This window comes from Struthio camelus, chromosome 9 (assembly GCF_040807025.1).
Source record: "Struthio camelus isolate bStrCam1 chromosome 9, bStrCam1.hap1, whole genome shotgun sequence".
In the NCBI taxonomy this organism is placed as follows: domain Eukaryota; kingdom Metazoa; phylum Chordata; class Aves; order Struthioniformes; family Struthionidae; genus Struthio; species Struthio camelus.
This window is the reverse complement of record NC_090950.1, coordinates 9,533,596-9,558,370: the sequence shown is the minus strand read 5'-3', so window position 1 is coordinate 9,558,370 and position 24,775 is coordinate 9,533,596. Positions and strand designations below refer to the sequence as shown.

Genomic DNA, 24,775 nt, shown 5'->3' with positions numbered 1-24,775 from the left:
CACAGGTGCTGAAGGTCTTCCTTAGGTGCACCTCTGTATCAGTTGAAAACATTGTCCCTTCCTCCCCCTCCACCCTGTGGCTGCTTGGTGTGTTTGTGACCTGTGGCTGTCAAACAGAGACCAGCGCTGGTGCATTACGGTCTATCATTTGGTCTTTGAGGATGCTGACCCAGGATACTAAGAGTAGGACAGTTATTCCTGGGTGCAAAATAACCTGGGCAGCTTAGGCTAGGCTTTCAGCAGGATGCCCTGTAAGTTTTCATGGCTGGCACTACCCCTTGTATCCTCCCAAGTGCCTGCTACAGGGGAACAATTCATGGATCGTGGTGTCTAGGTAGTAAGATGATGTTAAGACAGATACTTGCTCGTGCCTATCTTAAAAGGAAGCCTGGCTGAAGTGTTTTGCTCACACGGTATGCTTCAGCAGTAAGCTTAGTGGGACTTTGGGAAAGCTCCTGAAAAGGAAGTAAAAAAAAAAAAAAAGTAGATGGGTAGAAATAGTGGATTAGATTAAAATTTTAAGAGAGGTGGAAGTCATACAGTAGAACTTGATACATGTATTAGAAAAGTAAACTTATTGTCAGTAATTTTGAATTTTACTGTCTGGGTATCTCCATGCTTTACTGTAGGCAGCAATTCAAGATATCACTCAAGTAAGTTATTTAAGGAGGAGTGGCTGAGTCATAACCAAAGATCCTGTAGGTAAAGAAGAGTTGGTACCTGATCTGTGGAAGGCAGTGGAGCAACTAGAGGTAGCGCATATGCGTGTACGCAGTCTGTATAGGCAGGTGAAATGGCTAAGTGTGAATGAGACAAAGTAGAATGCAAGTCCTGTAATTAATGTATTGAACTCTCCAGCAGAGAGGATAACAAAAGTGAGTCCAAACACAGCAGGAAATAAAATTTTAAATGTACCTTTATTCTTTTAGTTTTCCTATATCAATTTTGAACGGAAGTTTTATGTGCACCGTGACATTAGGATTGAGCCATAACATGAGGAGGTGAAGACTACTTGGCTGCATCTGCTGAAGTGTAATAAGTTGTTTACCCTTAGTCATGGTTTAAGTGTGGAGGGGTGTATGTGGAGAAGAGCTGCTCTGTTTTCCTTTCATTCAAGGAGAACGTTTAGGAATCTGAACTGTTCTTAGTGTGTGGTAAACACTGACTGGAAAGTGAGTAGTGATTTCTGAACCCTTTTGACTTGAGTGAAGGAAGGCATGGTTAGTCTGGCAGACTGTCAGCCACAAGTGATGCATTAATCTTTGGCACAATGCTCTTGCTAGCAAAAAAGAGGCTTTCCTTTCGGTAATAATAACGAAGGGGGGGAGGGGACGGAGGACTGATCATCAGTCCTCAGCAAGCTACTTTGAAATAACCATGCATGAGAGACCTTATGCCTGTGATAAAAGTCCTTTAATTTTTTATTCAATAAAAAAAAACTCCGAATTTTTTCTAATAGGCTGATCATCTGCATCCCTCTGCATAACTAACTTTTTTCTAATAACAACTTTTGTGTGATTATACAGTTTCAAATAAAGCTTTCTAACAATTGCAGAACTTTGTAGGTTATTTTAAAGATAAAGAAATAGCATTACTACGAAGTGTGTTAAATTGTACAATGTGTGATAAGTCTTCATCCTAGGTCGATTTTACTTCCCCAGCACTTCGGAAGTACTGCTTTTCCTAGATTTTTTTTCCCAATTAATCATAATCTCATATTAGTGGCAGTCATGTACTGGAGTCATGCTTTTTTACTAGAAATGTTTGTTTACACTTCAGTTAGATGACAGTATGTTGATAAGACTACTAAGAGAAAGATCTGACTTTATTTGTTACCTAAATAGGCATTTTTTTCTGATTTGTTGGTTTAAAAGTTAGATACCATTTTTTTTAAATAGCAAATACAATTCTGCCTAGGTTCTTGGAGTTCAGATAATAAAAGTACATAAAAATTCATTTATTATCATACGATTATCTTTGTATTGTTATCTGTCACAGTTATCCATTAACTTTCTAATTCCTGTGGGGGCTATAAAATAAATCTAGCGTACTAAGAGCTAAAGTGATAAGAGCTGAAAGATACAGCATAAAAGGGAAGGTTATTTAGTAGGAATGTGCATTCTTCAGCAAGAACAAGATATAGATTTACAGGAACGTGAAGACATAACTAAAAAGTTAGAAGAAGCATTAAGGCTAGAATCAAGGTTTGTTCTCATTGTTTTTCCTCTGGATTACTCCATTTCATCAAGATTTGTAGCAGCTGTAAGTCTGTTCAATTTGAGTACGCATATGGGGTGCTTTCCTCACTTCTGTCACTGCAAATAGACTGGATTACAAATCGCCTTATATTCAGTTTGCTATTCACCATAATATGATGTGTCTTTGTCTGTTTTCACTTTTAAATAAAGAACTTCTATCTCTGTAATTTTTCTTCTACTCCATTTTGTTTAACTTGAAAGCTTCAACCTTAATTTTCTTGATGAGAAATACTGTGGGTAAAGCACTAGCTAGGGAATAAGGATAATTAGGTTCTGTTTCCAAGTGTGTCACACAGCTGCTATGTGCATTTGGAGAAATTCGGTTATTGTTGAATGTTCTCATCTGTGCATTGGGAATGAGGGGACTTTTTCTTTCTTTAGTGCCTTTACTTGATAAAATTTACTTGTGTTTATGTGCATGGACATGTACAGTGTCTACTATAAACAGGTCCTAAAGTATTTGAGATGCTACATTAAGACACATGCAGACACTTATTTAGAAAAGCTTCTTTGTAGCAGCTGTGGTAGTTGAAAGGAGTAGCAAATAGTTATGTGTTTTAAATTAGGATGGAGAAACTGTGAAATTTTTTTTTGTTTGTTTTTTGAAGTGGCTCCATTTAAAACATACGATAAGATAAAACATCCTCACTGATACACATTTTAACTTTGCGTAGGAGCTGTGAAAATGCTTTTGGTAAATGAATATCTACTTTCTAGGGGAGGGAAGAAAAGCAGAAACTGTCCCTAAAAAGCAAGCAGAGTGTAGTACAGCAGCTGAAGTATTTTTTTAAGTATCATATTAATACACTAAAGATTCTAATCTTTTATTTCCATGAGAATAGAAATTTGAGTGATTAACCCCCTTCTATTTATAGCTGTTTTCCCTGGGTTAATGAGCCTGTTCCAGTTAATTTCTAGGTAAATTTTATGAGAAGGCAGAGGAATTCTTCCCTTAGTGTTCCTAAGTTGCATTCTTCTTAATGTGAATTTTACAATTGAAGTTGCTGTATTTTCACTTTTATTTATGCTTTGATAGTTCATTAGCTTTCATTGCAAGCAAGCACAGGATTTGAAGAGTCCTTCAGCATTTGATGGGTCTTTTTGTTTTCCCATCACTGTTTGCTAATCTTAAAATACTTGTACATCACTGCTTAAGAGTGATCTTCCAGGATTATTGGCTGATGAGTGAAAGATACTGCCTATGTGTTCCAGACTGATAAAGCTCCAAAGAAAAGGCTGATGGGCTGTAGGTTAACAAAATGAAATAAGGTAAAAGTCTCAGAGGCAGGTCTACTGTAAACGAATTATTGTTAAAAATTGCACATGAAGAATAGAAGGAATATTGAGATGACAAAGCTGTCCTCGTTCCTCTGTTTCGGAGGAAGTGGAAGAAGGCCAAAATTGCGTTCACGCTTGTTATTAGTTTTCTGTTTGGTTTTGCCTATTTTTCTCTGCCACTTCAAATTGTGCAAGGTTCTCTGTTGGACGGCTAACGTGATAGGAGTGTGGCTTTCTTTTTCTTCAAACTCTGCTGATCTCAGTTCCAGGGTCCCTTTCTGTTTCATAGCACAGCTGAGGTTCTTGAAGGTCTGCATACACACAGCATGTGAATTTGTGTAACAAATATAGCAACTTTGAGACCCTGATTTTTTTCAGCCCCAGAGGGGGAGGCGGTAGATGCCTCACAACATGAAAGAAGGGGGAGCAAGAGCAAGTTAGTGTACAGTGCTACGTTATACAAAAGAGCTTAATAGACGTGCTTTTGAACGCTGGATATAGTGTTTACCAAAGGTGAACTGCGCTCGTTAAATGCCTGAATTTTTCTTTCCTGATCACAACAAATATTGTTAGTAATTACTTTTAGTTTCAGATAGTATTCACAGTATACATGTAAATGATTAAATACTGTTGATACTGATCATGTTGTAATATGGGATTAATCCAGTAGGTTGGATAGCAGCAACAAGCTGTTTTATTTCTGTGCTTAAAATGCAAATAAATATTGGTCCTGTCCAAAATTTACAAGAAATAGAATGTTTTTTTTTCTTCCCCATTGTTTTTGCATCTATAAGATATTATATATACATTAACTTTTAAGCGCCACACTCGGGTAACCTAAAACTCTAAGGAAGCACCTAGTTGATGAGAGCTGTGCACCATAAAAGTCTTTCAGGGAGTTTAAGACATTCAGAAGGGAATCATGGAGGAGGACTTCATGAAATTTAGGCCACCTGAAAATGGCCTGGAGTTTAATAAAGTGGTATTACATTTCTTTGTCAGAAAAGGAGGTGGGAAGGTAACTTTGTTGCTTAACAATTCTAACTGACCTTGTATTCTTTTCTGCCAAATAATTAACTTAGTTTCAAAAGTAAGTTTCAAAACAAAGCCAAAAAAATTATGGGGCATAATTGTGGTTGGATATAGAACCGTGAGGTCCAGTGCTTCACTTAAAGATCACAGATACAGGATTTGTTCTGCTGCTGGCATCTGTTGAGATTTCTGTGTCTAAACAGTCTGTGACTTCCTGCATGTTCTCAAATATTGACTTAGAGGAAAGGAAAATCCGTGTGGAATCAACTCTTTATCATAGTTGATCTATTTTACTATTTAGAAAGATGAATTTGGAACTGTGTGACTGCTGAGGGGTCTACAGTGATAGCAGAGCAGATAGTAGATTAGCGGTTCATTAACTCTTGCAAACATCTCTGTAGATGTTGCAAGGGCTTGTGCAGGGTGGTGATTTTTGCACCTGCCTGAACATCTCGGTGGTTCAGTTAGCTGAGCCTCAAGCCCTTGAGCTTCCCACTGTGTGTGTCTATGCCCGCACGCAGGTATGAGTTTCCTGGAAGAGAGTTACTCCCGGTGTGATTGCAGTGAGCATGTCTTCTAATTCTTCCCTTCCACATGCCAGATGTAGGGAACTGGAGAGAAGCTGCAGCACGGGACTGGGGGTGCAAGTGATGTGTGGACTCTGACGGGAGGTGGGGGAGCTTAAGTCTTTGCACAGATGAGTCTGTTCAGTCTGAAAACTGTTCTTTTGTGTGGGTGAGCAGCTTTGTTGCTGCTGAACTAGTCACACAATCACTCGTGCCCTAGACAGAGTGAGAACTGGAAATGAGCTGGAAAACGTTACTAGTTTGACTCCCTACTTATGAATCAATAAAAAGCAATCTAAGTGTTTGTTTGAGTCACGAGGAGTTGTAAAAGCACTGCTGTTTTTATAAAATGGTTCTGCATAGCCTAGAACTTTGTGGCTTTTGAATGGTAAAATACCCGCAGGTCTGGCACATCCTCTGTCTCAGAATCTCACCTGGGATGTTGTGGTAACCTAAGCTAGTTATTTAAGGTGTCAGCACAGGCAGCCCTCTCTTATGCTGAGCACACCTGCAGGCTCTCCCACACTTGTCACAGAGACTTTGCTAACCTTGATTTCAGCATGTTGCCGGCTGGATTGCAGAATAGTAGGTTGGCTGATGGAACGAGAGGAAAATCTTGCAGACTGCCAGTCTTCCAGCTTTATTACCGGTGATTTGTTCTCCTGCTCTGCCCGGGGTGCTTCTCAAGGTGGAACAACAGAAGAGAGACAGTTAGATCATTCTGAAAAAATGATCTTTTTCATTTGTTTTTTGTTTAGAAATCTTAAATCATGCAGGTGATGCCTTGTCAACTGAAAGTTTCTGGCCTTCGCTCCTTGAGGTCCTTTGCTCCGCAGTGACAGCGGGAACCACAAGTCTTTTGCTTCTTTGACTTCATTTGAAAGGACAAAATATTGTCATCTGCCCCTCCAGTCGTATTGAGCTCTAAATAAGAGTGGGTAGGAGGATTACTGTGGTACTTAACCCTTATAGCCATCACGATGTATCCCTGTGACAGAGAAAAAACCCAGGAAATTAAATATAAATTTCACGACCTTGACACCTTGTCAGAAATCAGTATTTTCAAAATAAGTAGTTGATGAACACTTGCAAGATCTTTTTAGTATTGTCTTACAGTTCTAAACTGAAAAGAATTCTTCATCAGAGAGCATGACCCAGTAAAAAAAAAAACTGCTTTATGGTAAAGCAGGTTAGTAGGTACCTATGTGTGAGTACAAACTTCTCTTAAACAGATCTGGCAGACACTAAAGGGGGTTTCAAAGATGTGTGAGCCACAGCTTAGTGAGGTTAGCTCTCTAGGCGGAGCGAGCGTGGCTTCTTTTGAGGGTGATTCATAGTGGGGTGAGTACAGAGCTCCCGGTCTGAATCACACGCTGGAGTAAGGTAATTATGCTATGAAAATCTTTTTAATGAGGAAATGTAACTGAGTTAGCTTCAAATCACGTTTCTAGCTATTATCCATTTAACTTTAAGAAAATGTGGGGCAACGTTCTTCAAGCTAGTCATCAAAATGCTTTATGTTCTTTGTTTTATCCATCTTAGGGAAAAAGATTAGGGCTGTAAACTGACTTGTAGGTCTCACTTAGCTCTCCTTTATGCAACTCATTTGGCTAAGAGTTTGGTAATCTGCAGTTTCTGTCTCTACTTGTTTTTTATTTTCTGTGGGCATTTTTATGTGAAAAGAGCTTGTGGCTATATGCCTCTTGGTTTGGTTGAAGAGATTTTGTATGAGATAAAAATTCAGAGCACAGTTGCTCTGTGAAACCTATTTCAGTGAGACACTTCAGAAAAGACTGAGGCTTGATTTTGCAGGATGTTATTGTCTTTGAACAACCCCAAACACCTGTGAACGTAGAACACCAGGAATAACATTGCTATGTATGCAGCAGTACGCCGCTCGTTATTGATAAAATATGTTGTCTCTTAATAGTAGTGCAGAAATCAAGGTGCCACCTTTGAAAGGTCAAACCTGCGTAGTCCTTTTGAAGTGACCGTGGGCACTGCATAATTAGGAGGATGATCAGGTGCAGCTCTATTGTTTTGGTCGCTTTGCACACAATACTGTGCAGTACGTAGGAATTCATTTTTTTTCCAAGTTCAAGCTTTAATTGATATTTTAAATGTTTGCACTTAAATGTGCATTATCTGGAAGTCTGAGGTGGCTGTGATTTAATCAGATGCACACTGCTGCAAGTTCTTCTTTTTCTTACTGCTTTAATTCCTGGACTTTACTTAGCTTAATTACTTAGAGTGAAAGATCTGGAAGACCCTTGTGCCTGCTGCTGCTGGAAGTTAGGACTGAGAAAGCAAAGAAAAAACACATTACTTTATTTTCCTCAGCGTTCATATCTTGTGAATTTGAAAGTATTCGGTGTTTTTGTCTGGTGATCCTCCTGTCGTCTCAGACGCAATAAAATAGTGAGTTTTGTCACAGCTAGTTGGATGCTACAGCAGCTAATTCAGCTTGATGTGTGCTTGTTCAATCTGCAGTGCTGTTGAGGGCATGAAATGCATGAGACAGCTTTGAGGTAGCTGAAGATGTGAACCAAAAGCAATAAAATACCCTAGCTGTATGCTTGTCTGTGTATAGCTGTCCAAAACATGTGCTAGTGCTCCCAGCCCTGAGCCTGATGCCTCCCTCAGTGGCAGTGGAGAGTGGGAAATGGGTTTGCAAAGAGGAAGGTGGTCAAGAAACTGCTATATCGTGTGATTCGACCTGCGCGTGGTTCCTTAACCTACTGCAAACCTGGAGCAGCGTCTCTCACAGACAGTGCCTTTGCAAGTTCTGGCAGGATTTGTAGGGGAGCCTGCCTGATAGGTCTAGAAATCGTCATAGTGGAGAAGGCCATAGGGCTGGAAACTGAGCCCAGTAATTGCTATGCAGAATCTTATTTCTGAAGGAATGGTGGTTTTGGTATGTGGCTTGCTTGCCTGGCTTATGGTTGTTTTTGGTTTAGGTTAGGTGCCATGCAGGAGTGTTAGGCAATGGTTTGTTGCAAGTTTTTCCCCCTTTCTTCCTTTGCAATGCCATTTTTTTGTCGAATATTTATCGATGTTTCTGGACGTAAAGAAAGTGACAGGAGGGAGACTGAAAGAGCTCAAGCTCTAGAAAATTTTACAGTATTGTTACAAAAGTTTTGATTATCACCACATAGTTATCTGATTCTTGAATTATTTCATAAGACTGCAAGGCTTTTTCTAAAACAGCAACAACAAAAAACCTTTTATGGTTAGCATAAAAGCTGTATCTGTGTAACAAAGGCATAATAAAAGAATTCATAGAAAAAGATTATTTTGCAGACTGTCTCGTGATTCACAAGTAGTAAGCGGATACTGAACAGAATTTCTGCTACATCTCTGGTGCTTTCTGTAGAAGTACTGTGGGTGTGAACCAAGGGACAAGCGCCCGAGGGGGTTTGTTTTGTGTTTTTGGCTAAGCTCACAGTTGACGGACTCATGACAGAGACCCCCAGTGGAAAAGTTTTATTTTTTCCACATTCCCCGGGGTGATGCGGTGGGGAAGAGGTGCATGCACATCAGAGTCCAGTTTATGTTCGCTGCTTGAGGCAGATGCTAAAATCTTATTAATAGTCCTTCTGATCCTTTCTCTCTTCCTGGGAAGATTATGCTTGAATGTTTCTTACGTAGTTGGGGTTCTTGCTAGCTGTTTATGTTAGTTAATAGTGCAGCAGAGTTTGTACTTTGGTCTGTTAGATAACGTGTAGTCACCACCTTGGAAAATTTTCCACTTGTACTTTGAAGATAGAAAGGGTAGTGGTATTTGAAAGCTGATCATGACAAGATCTGCAGTTACATTGATAACCATCTCTTGTAACTTTTGTTCTACTGGACTGAAAAATGAGAAAAGATGGTAAACTAGAAAAAGAAAGCTGCACTGTCATCCCATGATGAAGGCAGGTGTCTGTTTTTAGCGCTTGAAAATAGTAGTGAACGGTTTGTTTGCACGCATCATAAACGTTTTAGGGTCCGAGGACTAGCCGTCCCCCTACTTGTCCTCAGCATGCAGCTGGTTGCAGAGGATCAACAGGAAGCATATTGCTGATACCAGGTCTGAAATGCAGCAGAGATGGATGCCATTCCCCCAAACTACTGTGAGAGGAGAAGGAGAAAGGACAGCGAGCAGCTGGCGCTGGAGGGAAATGAGCAGAAATCTAGCAAGCAGTAGACTGTGGGGAAGATGTGAATTGATAAACTTTGACAGGAGCTATTCAATGTGCTGGGTTGCTAAATGTATGCAATTTTTGGACCCTAGATATTCTCAGATTTGATGCGTGTGCTAGCCCTCGAGTTGACTACCAGTGTGTTGTGCAAAAACAGGTAAGTCTTTTATTTCCACCCAAGTTCTGAATAAGACATGAAGAATATTAGTTTCTCTTGCCTTTCCAGTGTCTTACAAGTGAAGACGGTGCAAAAGGTTGACTTTGTCTGAATTGGGAATGACTTGGAGGATGATAGGAGTCAAGCAGCCCTCTCTCATTACAGGTCATGGTTTGGACTATGTGGTGTGAAGAGAAAAGAAAGAACAAGACAGGAGAAGGCTGGGAGCAGAAGTTACAGCACTAGTACTGCTGGCTGCTTTCTCTTCTGGTACTTGAGTTTTTTCACAAAGTGCATTTTATTTTACTTAGTGGCTTAGTTTTCTTTGTTTTCAGAAAATCTGACAACACATCTGTGTTACACGTTGTTCCTGTTTAGAAACTTAATAGAATAGGAAGGTTGTATAATATAGGGAAGAAATAAGGTCATAGTTTATTCAAGCGTATCAAAGCTAATATTAGAAAACTAGTATTTGCATTTTGCCGGTGATTCCCACATTGTATTTGGGAGGCTTCTCTGTGGCTTAACCAAGCTGTACAGAAACAGGAGTAGTTTTTACAGTAGTGTCATATATGCTGTCAGTGGCACATGTGCAAATTTGAAACGCTGTTCTTTGCTGTGCTGGTACTGATAGATTTCCCATGAATTTAAAGTGTGGGAACCTGAGACACCATCCCTGTTGTCTACAGCTGACTAGTTATCCACAGGCCTCTAGAAGCCTGGGGAATCCCGTTTTTAGTTAAAATAACAGCCTGCTTCTGCCCTAGGGTATTGGTTGTCAGACATGTTGTGTAAGCAGTTTCTGCTTTCAGGGGGCACGGATCATGGGCAAGTTCCTGGGCAGTGGGATTCTTGCAGGTGGATCCTAAACCCGTTAGGCCTCCGTTCGTTTTCCTCTAGTCTTCCTTTTTTGGCTGTTGCCTAATGTAGGCTCTTAGGCTTTAACCATGAGAAGTCTCTGGACTAGTTCACACTTTATGCACAGCAGGCTGTTGTCAAGAAATTGCATGTGGGTCAGTAACTTAGTTCTCCTCAATGGCTATGAGGCAAAAGTAGTTGTGAAACGACTTAATTTTTCTCAGATCTATGTGGGTGGGCCACAATTGCTTTCTAGAAAGGTTCTGCTCTGCATGGCACAGGGGAATGACCACCCACCAGCCCTTTCCACTGCCTTATTCCTGATTTCTGTCCTGTATGTGAGTTCGCACAAGATCAGTGGGGACCATTTAGTGCGTTTTAGGAAGAAGTGTTAATGGGAGGGGGAAGGTAGTTATATGTCTTGCGTTTTGTGGCTTGCCCTGAAAACACGTAGATAATATCAGTGTAAGCTAATAGCACTACTTCGTTCTCAAGTGGGGGGTTTAATTTTTTTGGTTTCATTTTGCTGAGAGTTTAGTTTGCAAAGTAGAGCTAAACGAAGAACGTCTTGGCTCTGTGGAGTTCCCTTTCTATACGTCTGATGAAGGCTGCAAAGGGTAGGCCTATTGGACCTTTCGCCAGCTGTTCCGCAAGTTGAAATATGAACAGGAACACGAGAGCAGTGGTGTCACCGGGACCAGTTTTCCACAATTCACAAACCTATGTATGACATTGCACTCCTGAGTCAGCTTACAGACGAGAGTAAAAGCACCAAGGCAGCTCTGTATTCATTCCTCTTCTGTTGTTTTTAATTGCAATAGGTGTTTGATTTAATCCAGATTGAGTATACAGAAATTAAAGACTTTATAGCCACTAACAAATGTTTCTGTTTTTAACTTTGACTATGTAGGTGCACTTCTTCATGCTTACAATACCTGCTTTGTTAGAAGAAATGACATCTCTCTCTTTTTCTTTCTTTCTGGTGACCTGTTCAGTTTGAGGATGTCGGATTCAGTTAATCATTAGGTTATGTGATGTGATTATAGTATTGTAGTATTCAAACAGGATGAAAATGTGTGGTTAATCAGATATTTCTGCACAAAAAGTTCGTGGGTTAGTAAACCAACTATAAATTGGTTAGTTTCTCATTTGGTTAATAACATCATGTTGTGTTTGCTTTTTTAGGTCACATTTGGGTTGTCTTGTGGAACCTTCCTAGAAAACAGGAATAATAGTAAGAAAAATGTTTAATAAAAGTAACTTCACTGAACAGTCAGACTGAAACAGGAGCAGGTTCTCTGGAGTAAGTATTAAAGTTTGTTTGTTTATTCCTTGCAAAGTCAGTAGCCTAGTTACTAGATTTTTTTTTTTTTTTAATTTAACCATAAAATGAAATACAATGACGGCACGTTCATTTCAGTCAATCAGTTGGTAAAGGATGCTCTTTAGGAACCTTTACGAGGCATCTGCCACGTTGGTAGGAAATTTAGGGAGGCTCTAGGTTCTTCTCTGGGCACCTGTGTATTGCGGGTATGCTTTTGAGCCAGAAGTGGCCTAGTGTAGACGTAATTACATGTAACGCCAGATTTGCTGGTAAATGTTGAAGCCTTGCCTGTATCTTCCAGGGAATTTGAAACTATGGTAGTTTTTAGGCTATAACTTTTCACTTCTGAAATTCCAGTGGGGTGTTTGCTGCTATTGTAGTTATCAGTGTAATCAGGGTAATTATTGTGTCCTTTTTGAGAGGTTAAAATGTTCAGCAGGAGTAAACAAATGTTCCATATTTTGTGAAACTGGATCTATTTTTGTTAATGAAAACATGCACAAGAAAATCTGCTAGATTTTTCAGTGTTTGAACTAAAAATGTGTGAACCTACTAAGCCTCAGAATGGCGATTAAATATCCAAATCTTTCCTTTTTCCATTAACTGCCTTAATCACTGGGCTAGGACTGTTTTCTCTTGTTGCTCGTTAGCCCGAGGAACCTTGCATTCCTGTTTGAAAAGTGATACAGCTTGAATGGGGAGGAGGCAGAGTCCTTCCACCCTAGAATAGCCTCTAACTTGGTGAGTGGAACGTGCTCCTGAAAAAACGGGTTAGAAATGGGGAAAAATCTGCACAATTTTCTGTCGGATTCTGGTTTTACTTCTGCTATGTGATATGTGAATGTAACTCTACAGAAGCCATTGGGAATATACTTGAACACATAGTAAGGAATGAACAAATCTGCCCATTAAAACTGAGAGGGCGAGGTGGAAATGATTTTGGTTCACAAGGAGAGTATTTTGGCTTATTGCTTTTATTACCGAAAGGAAATGACTCTTCTTGCTTCTTTTTGAAAAAGGGATGTGTACGTGGTGTCATAATTTGGGTAGCAGAATGTCTGTGAAAGTTGGTCAGACCAGCTAAACTTTTCCTACTTGGAAAATTTTGCAAAGTGTTTCCAACTGCCAGAATAACATATTTTATTTTGACTGATTTACTTTTGTTTTAAAGGCAGGAAATAGATTACATTTAAATTTCAATTAAATATAGATTTAGAGTTTGATATGTGCGTTAGTTCCCTTCTTCTAAGCAGTGCTGCCGTTTTATATCAGTGCGTATCTAGGCCATATGTCAAGTGGCCAGTATACATAATCTTGAAAGATTTTTATATTTGAAATCTTACCTCTGAAGTTTTCGTAGACTCTCTTATGAAGCACTTTGTCGTTCACTAACTTAATAGACAACATAGCATAAATACAGCATCAATGTCTGCATAAAATAATACTTATTTACCATTTATACACTGTCTTTGGCAAGTTAATTCTTGTCAAGAAATGATTCCAGTTTATCCTTTTTGGAAACATATTTTTGAAAGCCTTTTTTTGAATTTTGTTTAGAGACTTCTGTACGCTTGTACAGATTTCAGTCAGTTGGCAAAGTTAGTATTTTGCAATTGCAAGGTGATGGTCTCGTGAAGTCTCAAAGACAAATGCTGAGTCCCTTACCTGGGACAGAATAACCCCATGTGCTGGCCAGGGCTGGGGACTGCCTACTAAGGCAGCAGCTTTTCTGAGAGCCGGGCAGTTGAGCAGGCGTCAGCTATGCACCCTTGAGGCGATGAAGGCTAACTGTGGCCTGGACCGCCTCAGCAGGAGCATAGCCAGCAGGTGAGGGAAGGGATTGTTCCCCTCTACTTCTGAAGCTGTACCCGGAACACCAGGTCCCGTTTTGGGCCCTCGAGTACAAGACACGCTCACAAACTGGAGAGAGCCCAGTACAGGGCCACTGCTGAGGTGATTAGGGTACCTTAGTGGCAAGTGGTGTTCAAGGGGGGTGAGCGAGCTTAGCTTGGAGAAGGCAAGGTGGGAAGGATCTTTTTGTGGTCTTCCACTACCTGCCCAGAAGACCTGGGCAGACTTCTTTCTGAGAGGCAGAGGAGAAGGCAGAAGGCAACTGCTACAAGTTGCAATAAAAAAAAAATCCGGTTGAACATAAGGGAAAAAGTTGTTCACTGTGAAGGTGGTTAAGCACTGGAGCAGGTTACCCAGAGAGGCCATGGAATCTCCATCCTTGGAGACTTTCAAAATCAACTGGACAAACCCCTGAGCAACATGCTTTAACCTCAGAGTTGAAATCAAGCTTGGGCCTAGATGACTCCCAGGAGTCCCTGCTAACCTAAATTATTCTGTGATTCTGAAATGATCTTAATTATTTTTGGACCTTAACATGGATGAGCAGGACTGCTTTCAGCTTTATTATCTTCAACTTTGTGACAAAAGTGTTCACCGTGAGCAATTTTCAGGATTATTCTCCCCCCCCCCCAATGGCATTATACTTAAAGTTGTCTTTATCAGTGAGTGTCATGAAAAAGGTACGTAAAATTTATCCAGAAGTTTGCATTAGGCTTGAATGGTTGGATTTCTTTCAGTGCTTGTTCAACATTGAACAGTAGGATCTGAACAAGCACTTCTGAGTCTCACTATAGTGGATGACCTTGGAGCTGGTTATGCAGGAAAACTAATTGCACATCTTAATGCAGATCAGAAATCCAGACCAAATTGCTCTCTTTCTAACTTCTAGAATCCATGGCATGTCTGTTAATGAAACTTAAGCATAGTCTGTTTATGTGATAGCTTTGTGTTTTAGACTGTGCCCTCTTTTTAGGAGAAAATTTCACTTCTCATTAATTTTTCACTGGTTTTAATTATTTCAGTTTTTTTTTTTTAACTCCTCCTCTTTCTAGATGCATAAGATCTGTGCTGGAGAGAGTAACTATCTCTCCTAAAGGCTTTGATTGAACTATCAGAAATAATTGAAAAGTAAATCTCCTGCTCCCTGTGTGAAGAGGTACCTATATATAGGAAAACCTCAATTTCTGATCTTAACTTTCTACTACAAAAAAGTATCTAGCTCATAATTTGAAGGCATAACGTTTTAATAGCTGAATGAAACATTTAATTGGCTGCTGGTCAAATTCAGTGATACAGGTCTCTCCTTACAATTTGAAAGGAGATTAAATATTAACCATTTATATCTTTTAAATCTCTTGTAAGTGGAATGTTTACTCTTCCTTTCCTCCTTGTTTATAGTGGAACAAGTAATTACTGTGAATGGTAGAAAACACCAGGGAGGAGAATTAGTATTGATTTATTATTTTCCTTTTTTTTTTTTTTTGGACCATGAAAGATAATCTTGTACAATTCTTGTATGGTGAAAGAATAAATGAGGGACCCTCCTCTCCCCCCCCACCCCCCAAGTTTACTTAGTGGAATATAAATCAATAAAATTAAAACTCAAAATCTTAGAGCATCTTTTCAGATTCCTGACAGGCACATTATATGGACTTTTTGAAATAAGAACAAAAAGCCAAGTTTGAAATTGAAACTGAAATTCTGTTTTACTTTTTTTTTAAGGGGGGGGGAAATGTGTTTGAGTGCTGAATTTCTGGTTTTTATATATATTTTTATATATATGTGTGTGTGTGTGTTATTTAAATAAAATTAGTATCTTTCAAACTTCTTGGTATTGTTCAGCAAGCTTAAGTGAATCCCAGTGGTGAGGGAGCTCCCCTTGCCCCCCCCCCCAATAATTTGAGAAAATGTACTAATTGCTTACTTGGAATTACACATCTTGTCAAGCATCCTTAGGTTATTAAAGATGGGGGTCAAGTAAAGGAAACTTTGGTTCCTCAGCATACTTGCTTGCATGATGAACCACTGTGTGGGCATGCACACGCGTACACCTGTGCAGCTTCTACTTTTTAAAGAAGCACAGTCAACCTGGAGTCAACTTCCAGGCCGAGATGTTTGAAGTTAATTCTAGGCGATTTCATTGCCGTTGAATTCTTCTGCCAGTCTCTGGCAGGTGCGGACTCCTTGTGTACTTTTCAAAATCAGCTTGAGAATCCCAACAGAAGAAAGTGAAGTATGTAGGTGTTTGTAAACCAGGGGCCTAATATCCTGCCTTGTAGTTCTGGTTTGGTATGTGCCTCACTGTGCCGAGGGACTGGATTCTGGCATTCGGTGCCTGGACAGTGGAGAAGTGAGCGCAGCTGGATACCAAATCCTGCAAAAGTATACAGCAGTGGAAGGAATTAGGTGCCAGGCTAGTTAATGTTTCTTCTAGCATTAGGTTAAGAATTTCCAGTAGTAATGGGTATAGCAAAAGCATCTTAATAGAAATTGGATTTAGCCAACTTTTAAAATCCTTGAAGTAAATAAATATATAAAAATTGTAAATCCTGTCCTGTATTTAAAACTGTGCACTGCCCTTGTGTAGTTCTGTTTTTACCTGGTTCTCTGTCACAGCTTTGCTCTTGTAACATAGAAATCAAAATAAAAGCAGAATGAGCAGCTGCAGAGATCGAGCAACACTAGTTCACTAGTAGTGTCTGGGTGAGTTTATTTTGGTTTGTTTGTTTATTTTTTTTTTTAAGGAGGAAAGAGTGCTTTTGTGGGAGAGGAATTAAAACCTGTTTCATTGAAGGATCAGTGAAAGTTACCTTTTTAAATGTCTAATGAAACCAGGGACTCCTTGTCTTGACTGTGGTGTTTGAGCATTTCAGATGTCCATTTGAACAGATCTGGCTTAGCTGCACCAGCTGTGCCCTCCCCTGTGCTCTGTGTTTCTGCTCCCGCCTTGTAGCAGCGCAGTTACCTGTTTTTCTCCTGGTGGAGAGCCAGCCCAATGAGCTGAACCAGCAGAAAACTCTTCACTTTTGTTTTTGCTGGGCTGTTGGCAGGACGGTAGGTGGGATTGCGGCACTGATTTCAGATTGGCCTGGGCTATTACGAAGCCAGACATTTAGGCCTGTAGTTTCATTAATATTTTTTATAATGAGCCAAAGAACTGCAAAGTGTCGAGCTAGTCCTGGGGCTGAAGAAACTGTCACCCTGTCCTCCATCACTCATCTTGCTTCTGTTCACATCTTCACCTTGCTGGCCCAAGGAGTTACGCAGCTCTGCAGAGAACTGTTTCAGACTCAGCTGCATTGAAATGAGGTCTTTCTCCTGGGTTAGCTTTCCTCTTCCTTTGCCCGCCCCACTATCTGCCCGTCCAGTTCTTCCTCCTTTGTGCCAACTCCATTCACCTTTTTTGTTACACTTCTAATTTTCCTCATTTAAGTTTCTGGAAATAGCTCACCCTGAAGTCAGAGCAGGGCTTTCAGTGTAAGGGCAGCGATGGGACTGTGTAACTGTGATCGGACGAAAAGGGTAGAATTTTCTCGGCGGACGCCAGCTGCCTCCTCCCAACGCCTTGGGTTGTTGCGCTTCAGCGACGTTGTTGAAGCAGCGCTGTGAGACTTTGCTGTGAAACTGGTGTGAAGCGCTAAATTCAAGAAGTAAACGCAAAAATTGCAAATGATCCATTAAAAAAAGTTCTTTAGTTTAAAATATATGACCGTCTCGTCATTTAAATGTTTAGTAGAGTCTTTTTATTAAAAAAAAAAAAAATCCTAAAAAAAGCCTAAAGCCTAAAAAAAAATCTAGGTAGTTCTGAATAGCTTAAAGACATTTAAACAACTCAACATATTGTAACGTTTCATGCCAACCTATCCCAAGTATATAAAATATCTGCAGTGATCTAGTTTATCAAAGGCAGATGATCTTAGTTGTGAATTAACCAGGTCTAGTCTTTTCCCAGGTCTTCTTTAGCCCCACCTTGCTATCCTGGAGTATGTGATGCAGAATTGGTCCTCATGCCAGTCCCACTCTGACTGCTGCTGTTGAAAACTTACCGAGATCTCTGAAGGAATTTCGAGATAGGGCAAAGGGTATTTGTGATAGCTGTGAGAAGCTATTTTGCGAATTTTGTACTTTGTATTCATTAGAAATGACATACTTTTTGTGAAGTGTCTGAAGTCTACTAAAAGCCTGACACTTATCTGTTTGCTTGGTTCATTGTGAATAACCTGTAGCGAGAGCAGGAACTCAGTTTACTTCCCTGAGAGTAATGGCTGATACCTTCTTATGATTGTATTTTTTCACTGCCTCCTTTAAACAGTACATTTTAGAAGTATGTGTAAGAAGTAATTTCCTTTTATTCTCACTGTTTAAACCAGTTATGATAAAACTTCCGAGTCTGGAATACTATTTAAAAAGTGCTGTTCTCTATCTGTAGACCTGTTTTGCAGGAAAAAGTTTCTAAAGACGACAATCTCGTTTACATGCTAATTTCTAAATTATTTTCATGGAATCATAGAGTAAGTTACATTAAAAAGGGACCTCTGGAGGTCATCTAACCCCCTTCTCAAGGCAGGTTGCTTAAATTCAATTTTGGTTTGAAGACAGTTAACATGCCTGTGTTTTTCTCATGTCTCTTAAGTCCTGCTGAAACCAACTGCAAATTTAAGGGCTCAGCATCTTTTGAAAACTGGGCCACTTCTGCTTAGAGGCATTAATATCAAAGTAGAAACTCCATTCCTTGTGGTTTAAAAGTTCTTAAAACTCACTTTTTGAAACTTAGTGCATACTACCGTTGAGTACAGCAGATGAATACGCAGAAATACAGCTACAAAAGATAAACAGACAGAATCATCAGGGGCTGTGGAAAAAAGGAAACAATTACTTTTTTTTGTCTGTGGAAAAATTAGCTATTTTTCAGGAGGAGAATAAGAATCGAGACTTGATAGCTGAGAGATTGCTGTTTTGGTACCAGTCTAAGCACTGTGAGGGAATGACATTTAAATATGGCATTTCATATTTTCTATAGATAGATATTTTTAGAAAACTAAATGGTGATATTTTTTTTTTCTGATTTCTAGAGGAATCCTGACTAAACGGACACTTAATTTTCCATTCCATAGGACCAGCTCATGTGGCAGCTGAAATAAACTGCTAGGAAATATTTATAGTAACTCATGATCTTTAAAAATAACTACCCAGGCTGCACTGTAGATATCTTGAATACTTAAAATCTTTGCTTTCTGCCAAAATAACCAAAAAATTCCTGTGGAGGAATAATCTCAGCTTTGCTGATTTAAGCATTAGTATTTACAGTCAAGTTGTTTGTATTTCTTTTTTAAATTTGCATGCAGTTTAGACCAGAATCCACCTATGTGGTTGTTGAAGACCAGAACCTTGAGTGGCTTCACCCTTTAGGGGAATATAGGAAGTTCAGTGGCGTGGTATGAAATAATTTATGGAATAAACTTTAATTGTCAGTGCATTACTCCATCTTTGACGGACAGTTGCTAATATTTATCCTGTGTAGCCTGTGAGTTCTGGTGAACAGCAAATGGGATTCTTACTCTGTAGTACATGCGTTGTCTAGCGTAGGTGTTTTTGCATATCATGTTAAACCTTTAAACACTTTTGTAGGGGTTGGGGTTGCAGTTTCAAGTGACACCTAATTTCATCCCCGTGGCTGCTGTGAAATGGGCATGGTAAGTGTTCTTACCTCACCCCACCCTTCCTTCAGACATAGTGCCTGCTTGGCCACAGGGTGAGTCAGGCTGTTCCCTAATTTCATGGAAAACTAATATTGGTTTTTTGTGCTGGTTTTCTGTCGCATGGCTAGGGAGGTGGGGAATGGCCAAGGAGGGCGGAAAGCATGACAGATCCTTTTCTGACTGCAGACCACCCTGAAAGTAAGCTAGGGATAACACGAAATTGCATGTAGTAAATGGTGACTTAGGAGAGTAAAGGCAGTGTCTGAGGGGACTCTGTTACAGTCAGTGGGAACGTAGTGGATGTCAGCAGGCTGGGAGTCCTGCTTAGCTGCCCAGACCTCTTCTTGTCTACTGGCTGCAGAATAGTAGTTTTGGACCTAGAAACTCATAGGCTCCGGCAGCAGCTGTGATCCTGCTGTGATTTCAGGATCAGAAGAGGAGATAGTTCTACAGAGCCACCAACTGGCACGCTGCTCTACTGTGTGTATTCGACTTCATCACAGTCTTCAGAAGATATCTGAATTTCTTTCAAGTATGAAGAAGGAATAGTTTTCCCTTTGTTCTTGTATATTCTTTTAAGTTCCACAGAACATAAGCCTTCCTGCATATCCTAACGCCTTTTCCATCTTTGCTGCTAGATTCTTTTCCCTTATTTGTTCTCAAATGTTTCCTTTATGGCTCGCTCTTCTTTTTATAGTACTAGATGTTTATGTAGCTAGAAAAATGATTACAAAGATTATATTGTGCAAGTGCTTAGTGTTTCTCCTCCTTAGACTATGTGATACACTGCTGCTGTTTCCTAGAAAATTACTGTGGTCAGATTGTCATCTCGTCTGTTCTGGACAGTAAGATATTGTTTAAAGCCTGTTCCTGTGTGTCTGAATAGGGTGGCCCTTTTCAGCTGCTTTCACTGCTGCAAGACTTTTAAGACTTTTTTAGCCCTTTGACTGCCACGTGACAGAGCAAGTAGTAAATAAAAAGCTGTATTGATTGCAGTGGTGGTCATCTTGGAATGTGGGGCTTAACAGCTGCAATAACTTATTATATAAAGTAAAGTAAAAGTCTGGGTAAGTAGAGTGCTCTTTGTTTTTAGTTAATCAAAACAAGCTAGTTCCCGTTTCCTTTGTCCTTTATGGAAATATTCAGGTTTTCAGCGAAAAGAAGAGCAAATCAAGTTTCATGTTCAAAAGTTTGAATATTCTAAAGCTTAACAAATGCAAATGTAATTTAACCCAAGGAGTTACAGATATTTCTGCAGCCTTAAAATGTGCCTTTGTTTGAAAGAGGTGACTTAAGTGAAACTTACTTCATATGGAGACTAACCTTTTGATATACAGGGGTGGGTGGGTGTGCCCAGGCTCTGTGGGCGTCTTTGTGTGTTGGTTTCTCCATCCCCCAGCAAAAAACCTTTTGGTATCCATTTGGGATAACGTGTCTCATTCTGAGAGAACTGTGACCACGTTTCAGGAATAGGTGGTATCATTTCAGAGGTACAAGATCTCTTCTAAAGAATTCTCTGAAGTCTAGATTGTCGTGGTGCTATGAGGCTTCCAGGGGATTAAATGCTATGGGATATAAATGAGGGTGTCAGTTTTCCTCTCAGGTTTTATGTTATATGAGTGTTTATATTTCCTAGCCTCCTTGCAGCTTCCTTTACTCATCTTTTATTAATATTCTTTTTGATCTGTTACCCAGAAGAATTATCGATGTTGCGTTGAATTTGACACTGATGTTCTTTCAGTTTAAAATAACAGAAAAATACATATCAAAGGACGAGTGATAGGGGACTTCTAGTGAGTTCGCATGTAAAGGAGAATTTCTAACTTAATGACACAATATGAAATTTGAGAATTAGTGTTTATTCTTCAGTATGTTGGTTTTAGAAGAATTTACCTGACACAGATTAATATTGAGTGTTGATAACTTAATGCTCCATGTGAATTTGTGAGTGCTTTTTAGTGTGTATAGTCTTTTGCTGATGTTACAACCTATTTTTAAAGGAGATAAAATAGTTTTCATCTAGCTGCTGAAAGAAAGGCTGTACAGGGGATAAAAGACAAAAACATTTAATTTTCTTCCTCCTCCTATCGTATTCATTTTTTTCTTCTTTCAGTATCTCTAAACCAACACAGTTCTTTTGCTGCCCAGAAGATAACTAAATGATGTTGACATTTTAACACAGCCACGTTGGATGAATGCCAGCAGCTTTCTAAATCACTTAAAGTGTACAGTGGTATTTTCTCTGAGATACAGTTTAAGGGGTAAAGAGCGATGGAGAAATTAGAGGTGATGATAGAAAGAGGAGAAACAATATAAAAGGGTGTAAAAACATTCAATTCCTTTTAATTTTAGCCTACCATTCAGAACTTGAGACAGTTCTAAATTTCTTCCTTTTAAATAAGTAGCTGTAATTTTTTAGTATAACAAGAATACTCTGTTTTCTGCTGTCTTTGTTGGAGTTATACATGGATTGCTATTAAACTTCTAGACTGAATTTTAGCTTCAGAATTTGTTCATGTGTCCATAAGCAGAATGTAGTCAGTACCTTGCAATATTAACTCCTGGTATTTATCACTAGTTATTCTGATATTTTAATGACTCTTCCTGTTAACATATAAAAAACTCAGTTGCAGACTCATAGAATCATTTAGGTCAGAAGGGACCTCCAGAGTCAGCTAGTCCACCCCCCTGCCCAAAGCAGCTCTAATCAAGTTGTGCAGGCCCTTATCGAGTTGGGTCTTGACCACCTCCAAGGACGAAGACCACACAGCCCCTCTGGGCAGCCTGCTCTAACGCCTGACCGCCACGAGGTACAGAGCAGCCCCTGCCCTCCCGTTTTTCAGAGCGCCAGTCACAGATGCAGTCACTGTGGAGTGGAGTTTGCTACAAACTGGTTTCACCTACCTTCTCAGCCAAATCAGATAAGCTTCTGGGAGGATGGTTTAGTACGGTTTAGAACGCAAACCCAACTTGTAACTGCAGCTTCAGGAATCCTATTGATCCTTTAGCCTGAAAGATAAGTCTTGTAACCCTTGAGTATATTCTGAGTGCATGCGTTTTGTTAATCAGTATTGTGAAATGGTCCAGTGGGTCTGTCTGTGACTGACACTTGCCAGAAGTTTTGCCTACACTGAATGTGGAAAGGTGATGGTTTTGTACCTACCCCATATAGCCCAGGCACACGTGCTTCTAATCTGGTGTTTTGCCGGGGAAAAAGTGGAGTGGGCTGCAGTTCACAGGGAAACACATGTATCTTACCTCGGTCATCTTTCCTGGAGCGTTTTAGGCATTGATGAACACCGTACTGTGGCTTGGATTAACTTTTCTGGAGGAAGTAGCCCTTAGTAGCCGTTCCCTACCTTCCCGTGGCCTCTTTGGTTGGGTGATAAACTGCTTTTATTTTGTGAGGGAAGAAAAGGCTACAAGATTTCTTGATTTCTGGAATTAGATTGTTAGTACCAGAGCATTTCTTTCAGCCTGCCTAGACATAGCAAGTCCTTTAAAAACAAAAAAAATCTGGGAGCGCATGGCTGTTCTGATAAGCCGTGCACAGTCCGTCATTGGCTGGTCTCTCCTACTTCAAATGTCTGATTATCATGTGATAAAAGTCACAATGCAGAGAGATGACAAAATTCAATTCTGTGACTTTTTCCATTGATTTCACAGAGGAAATTCTTGCACACTGCGGAAATCCATGATGAAGGTAAAAATAGCTTATATAGCTTCTGTGATGAAACGGTCTGTCTGTTGTTAAGTAGTGGCCTCCCCTTTTAGGTAGCTGCAGTTCTGTTACTGTGAGGTATCCATTTTTGTGTAGTTTAATATCTTAGTTGTCTTTTATTTGGCTTTTCTTTCTCACAGCTGAAAGCACCTGAAAGTGTGGTTTGAAGTGTGGCTTAGTTACCCAAACTCCGGGCTGCTCTCAGAAGGGATGGTCCTGCCCTGTTCACAGTTGGGTGTTTCCACCACTGCTTTTCTGTGTTCATGCAGCATGCTTGCTCAGAAAGCTGTTTTGACTGCAAAATAACTTAAAAGAGAAAAAGTCCCAAAATCTCAGCTGGATGAGCTCTCTGATCATGCTGACAGTGTGGCTGCCTAAGTGCTTACGTGGCCTGAAGGCGGTCTTGAGCCGAAAGCGCAGTGTGACTTTACATCAGTTTTAGCCAGCTGTAAACAGGCATCTTGGGGCTGTAGTTGCCTGAAACGCTGTGGCACAATCTGGAGGCTTGCTGCTGAGGAGAAGAGAAGATCCTGCTTCCGATCCCCCCCTCTTGCAAGCTCTGGCACTCATTAGATCCCGCTGTGACTTGATTCAGCTCAATAACCTGAAAGAAAATTATTCATTATTTTAACTTGAATAATAAGCTGGACCTGTATATGAAGAGGCTTGATGTGTGCTGATGTGGGTGCAAGGGAGGGGGACAGAACTGGGTAGCGCAGAGTGGGGTGACTAGGAGAGAGGATGGAGGTGTTCCCTTTAGCGACCCTTGAGACTGGTGTTGTATTGCATGGCTTTGCTTTGAGTGTGCTGTGAAAAGCCTTTTACAGCACTGTGGGGAGGGTTACAATTTAGATGCAGAAACTTGTGGTAGTTGTTCCCCTTACCTCCTAATACTTGATACACATACCAGGTGTATAGTTTTATAGATGAAAAATTGCAACTAGCTCTGTTGGTTTGATGTAACTGGTTGTCGGACTCCTTTTTTGTGTGCATTAAACATATAAATACAAAGATTGGTGTTAAATTTTCTTTTGCTGGAGATGTTCTGATGGTCTGTTTTTCTTTCTGTGTATCTTAGCAACCCTTCTCAGGACCGACAGCATATTAAAATACAAATGGCGCAGTTTTGAGCAATTTTTTTTTTTCAAAAAACAAATCTGAAGTGCATAGCTCAAAGTTGAGAGCAAATTTACACTTTATACAAAGTTTCATGTGCTATTGAAACTACATGTCTATAATTTAGAAAAGCATTTAGGACTGAGCTGTGCCACTATTAAATAATCATTGATTAGATACTTGAATTGCCCAGATTAAGTACTGTTTTAATTACTTCCTTCTTTTGTATGAAAAGTTGTTTTTACAATGACAGTAGACAAGAATAGCCATGAGGCTGAGGGCCTGAAATAGCTTTTCATTATTATTTTGATTGTTGATTCCCCCCCCCCCCCGTAGCTGGAAGTTGTTTAAAATCTCTCTTGTGTTGTTGCTCGTGATCCAGATGGCTTTCTGCCTTTGTTTCAGTTACTAGATGGGAGCTTGCTGGTTAGTCACTAGTGCCACTGCACATTTGACAGTTTAGCCCATGACTCGTTCTCACAGCCGTCTCATGCTGGCAACCAGTGCTGTTCTCGGTATAAATACTTGCTCTCTCTTGACCCCTGTGACATCAGCTGCTGGTGGAAACCACGTTCGTGACTGGACGCTGCCTGTGAAAAACATTAACCTGTTTCACTGTGGAAGGGAATATTAAGTGCCTCAGAGCAAGAATCGCTTCCCAGCGTGTTCAGACTAGCTGAGGATTGCTCTTCCCTTTCTTACTGAAAATGCAAATGGGATTAAAAAGGTTTTTG

At 40.0% G+C, this 24,775-nt stretch overlaps 1 protein-coding gene across 14 annotated transcripts in view; it reads left to right on the top strand.

Moving 5' to 3' along the window:
- The window catches only part of PIK3CB (phosphatidylinositol-4,5-bisphosphate 3-kinase catalytic subunit beta), a 108,302-nt gene that overhangs the window by 27,638 nt on the left and 55,889 nt on the right, over window positions 1–24,775 (top strand). For 5 of the 14 annotated variants that reach the window (XM_068954576.1, XM_068954570.1, XM_068954572.1 and 2 more), the window contains one exon: window positions 11,516–11,633. The exons of 2 other annotated variants lie outside the window; for them this stretch is intronic. The gene's annotated coding sequence lies outside the window, so the exon portion shown is untranslated. Of the gene's footprint in view, window positions 1–9,407; window positions 9,473–9,637; window positions 9,743–11,515; window positions 11,634–19,179; window positions 19,199–24,775 lie in introns of those variants that run through there. 7 more of the 14 variants (XM_068954568.1, XM_068954574.1, XM_068954569.1 and 4 more) reach the window with 4 other exon arrangements.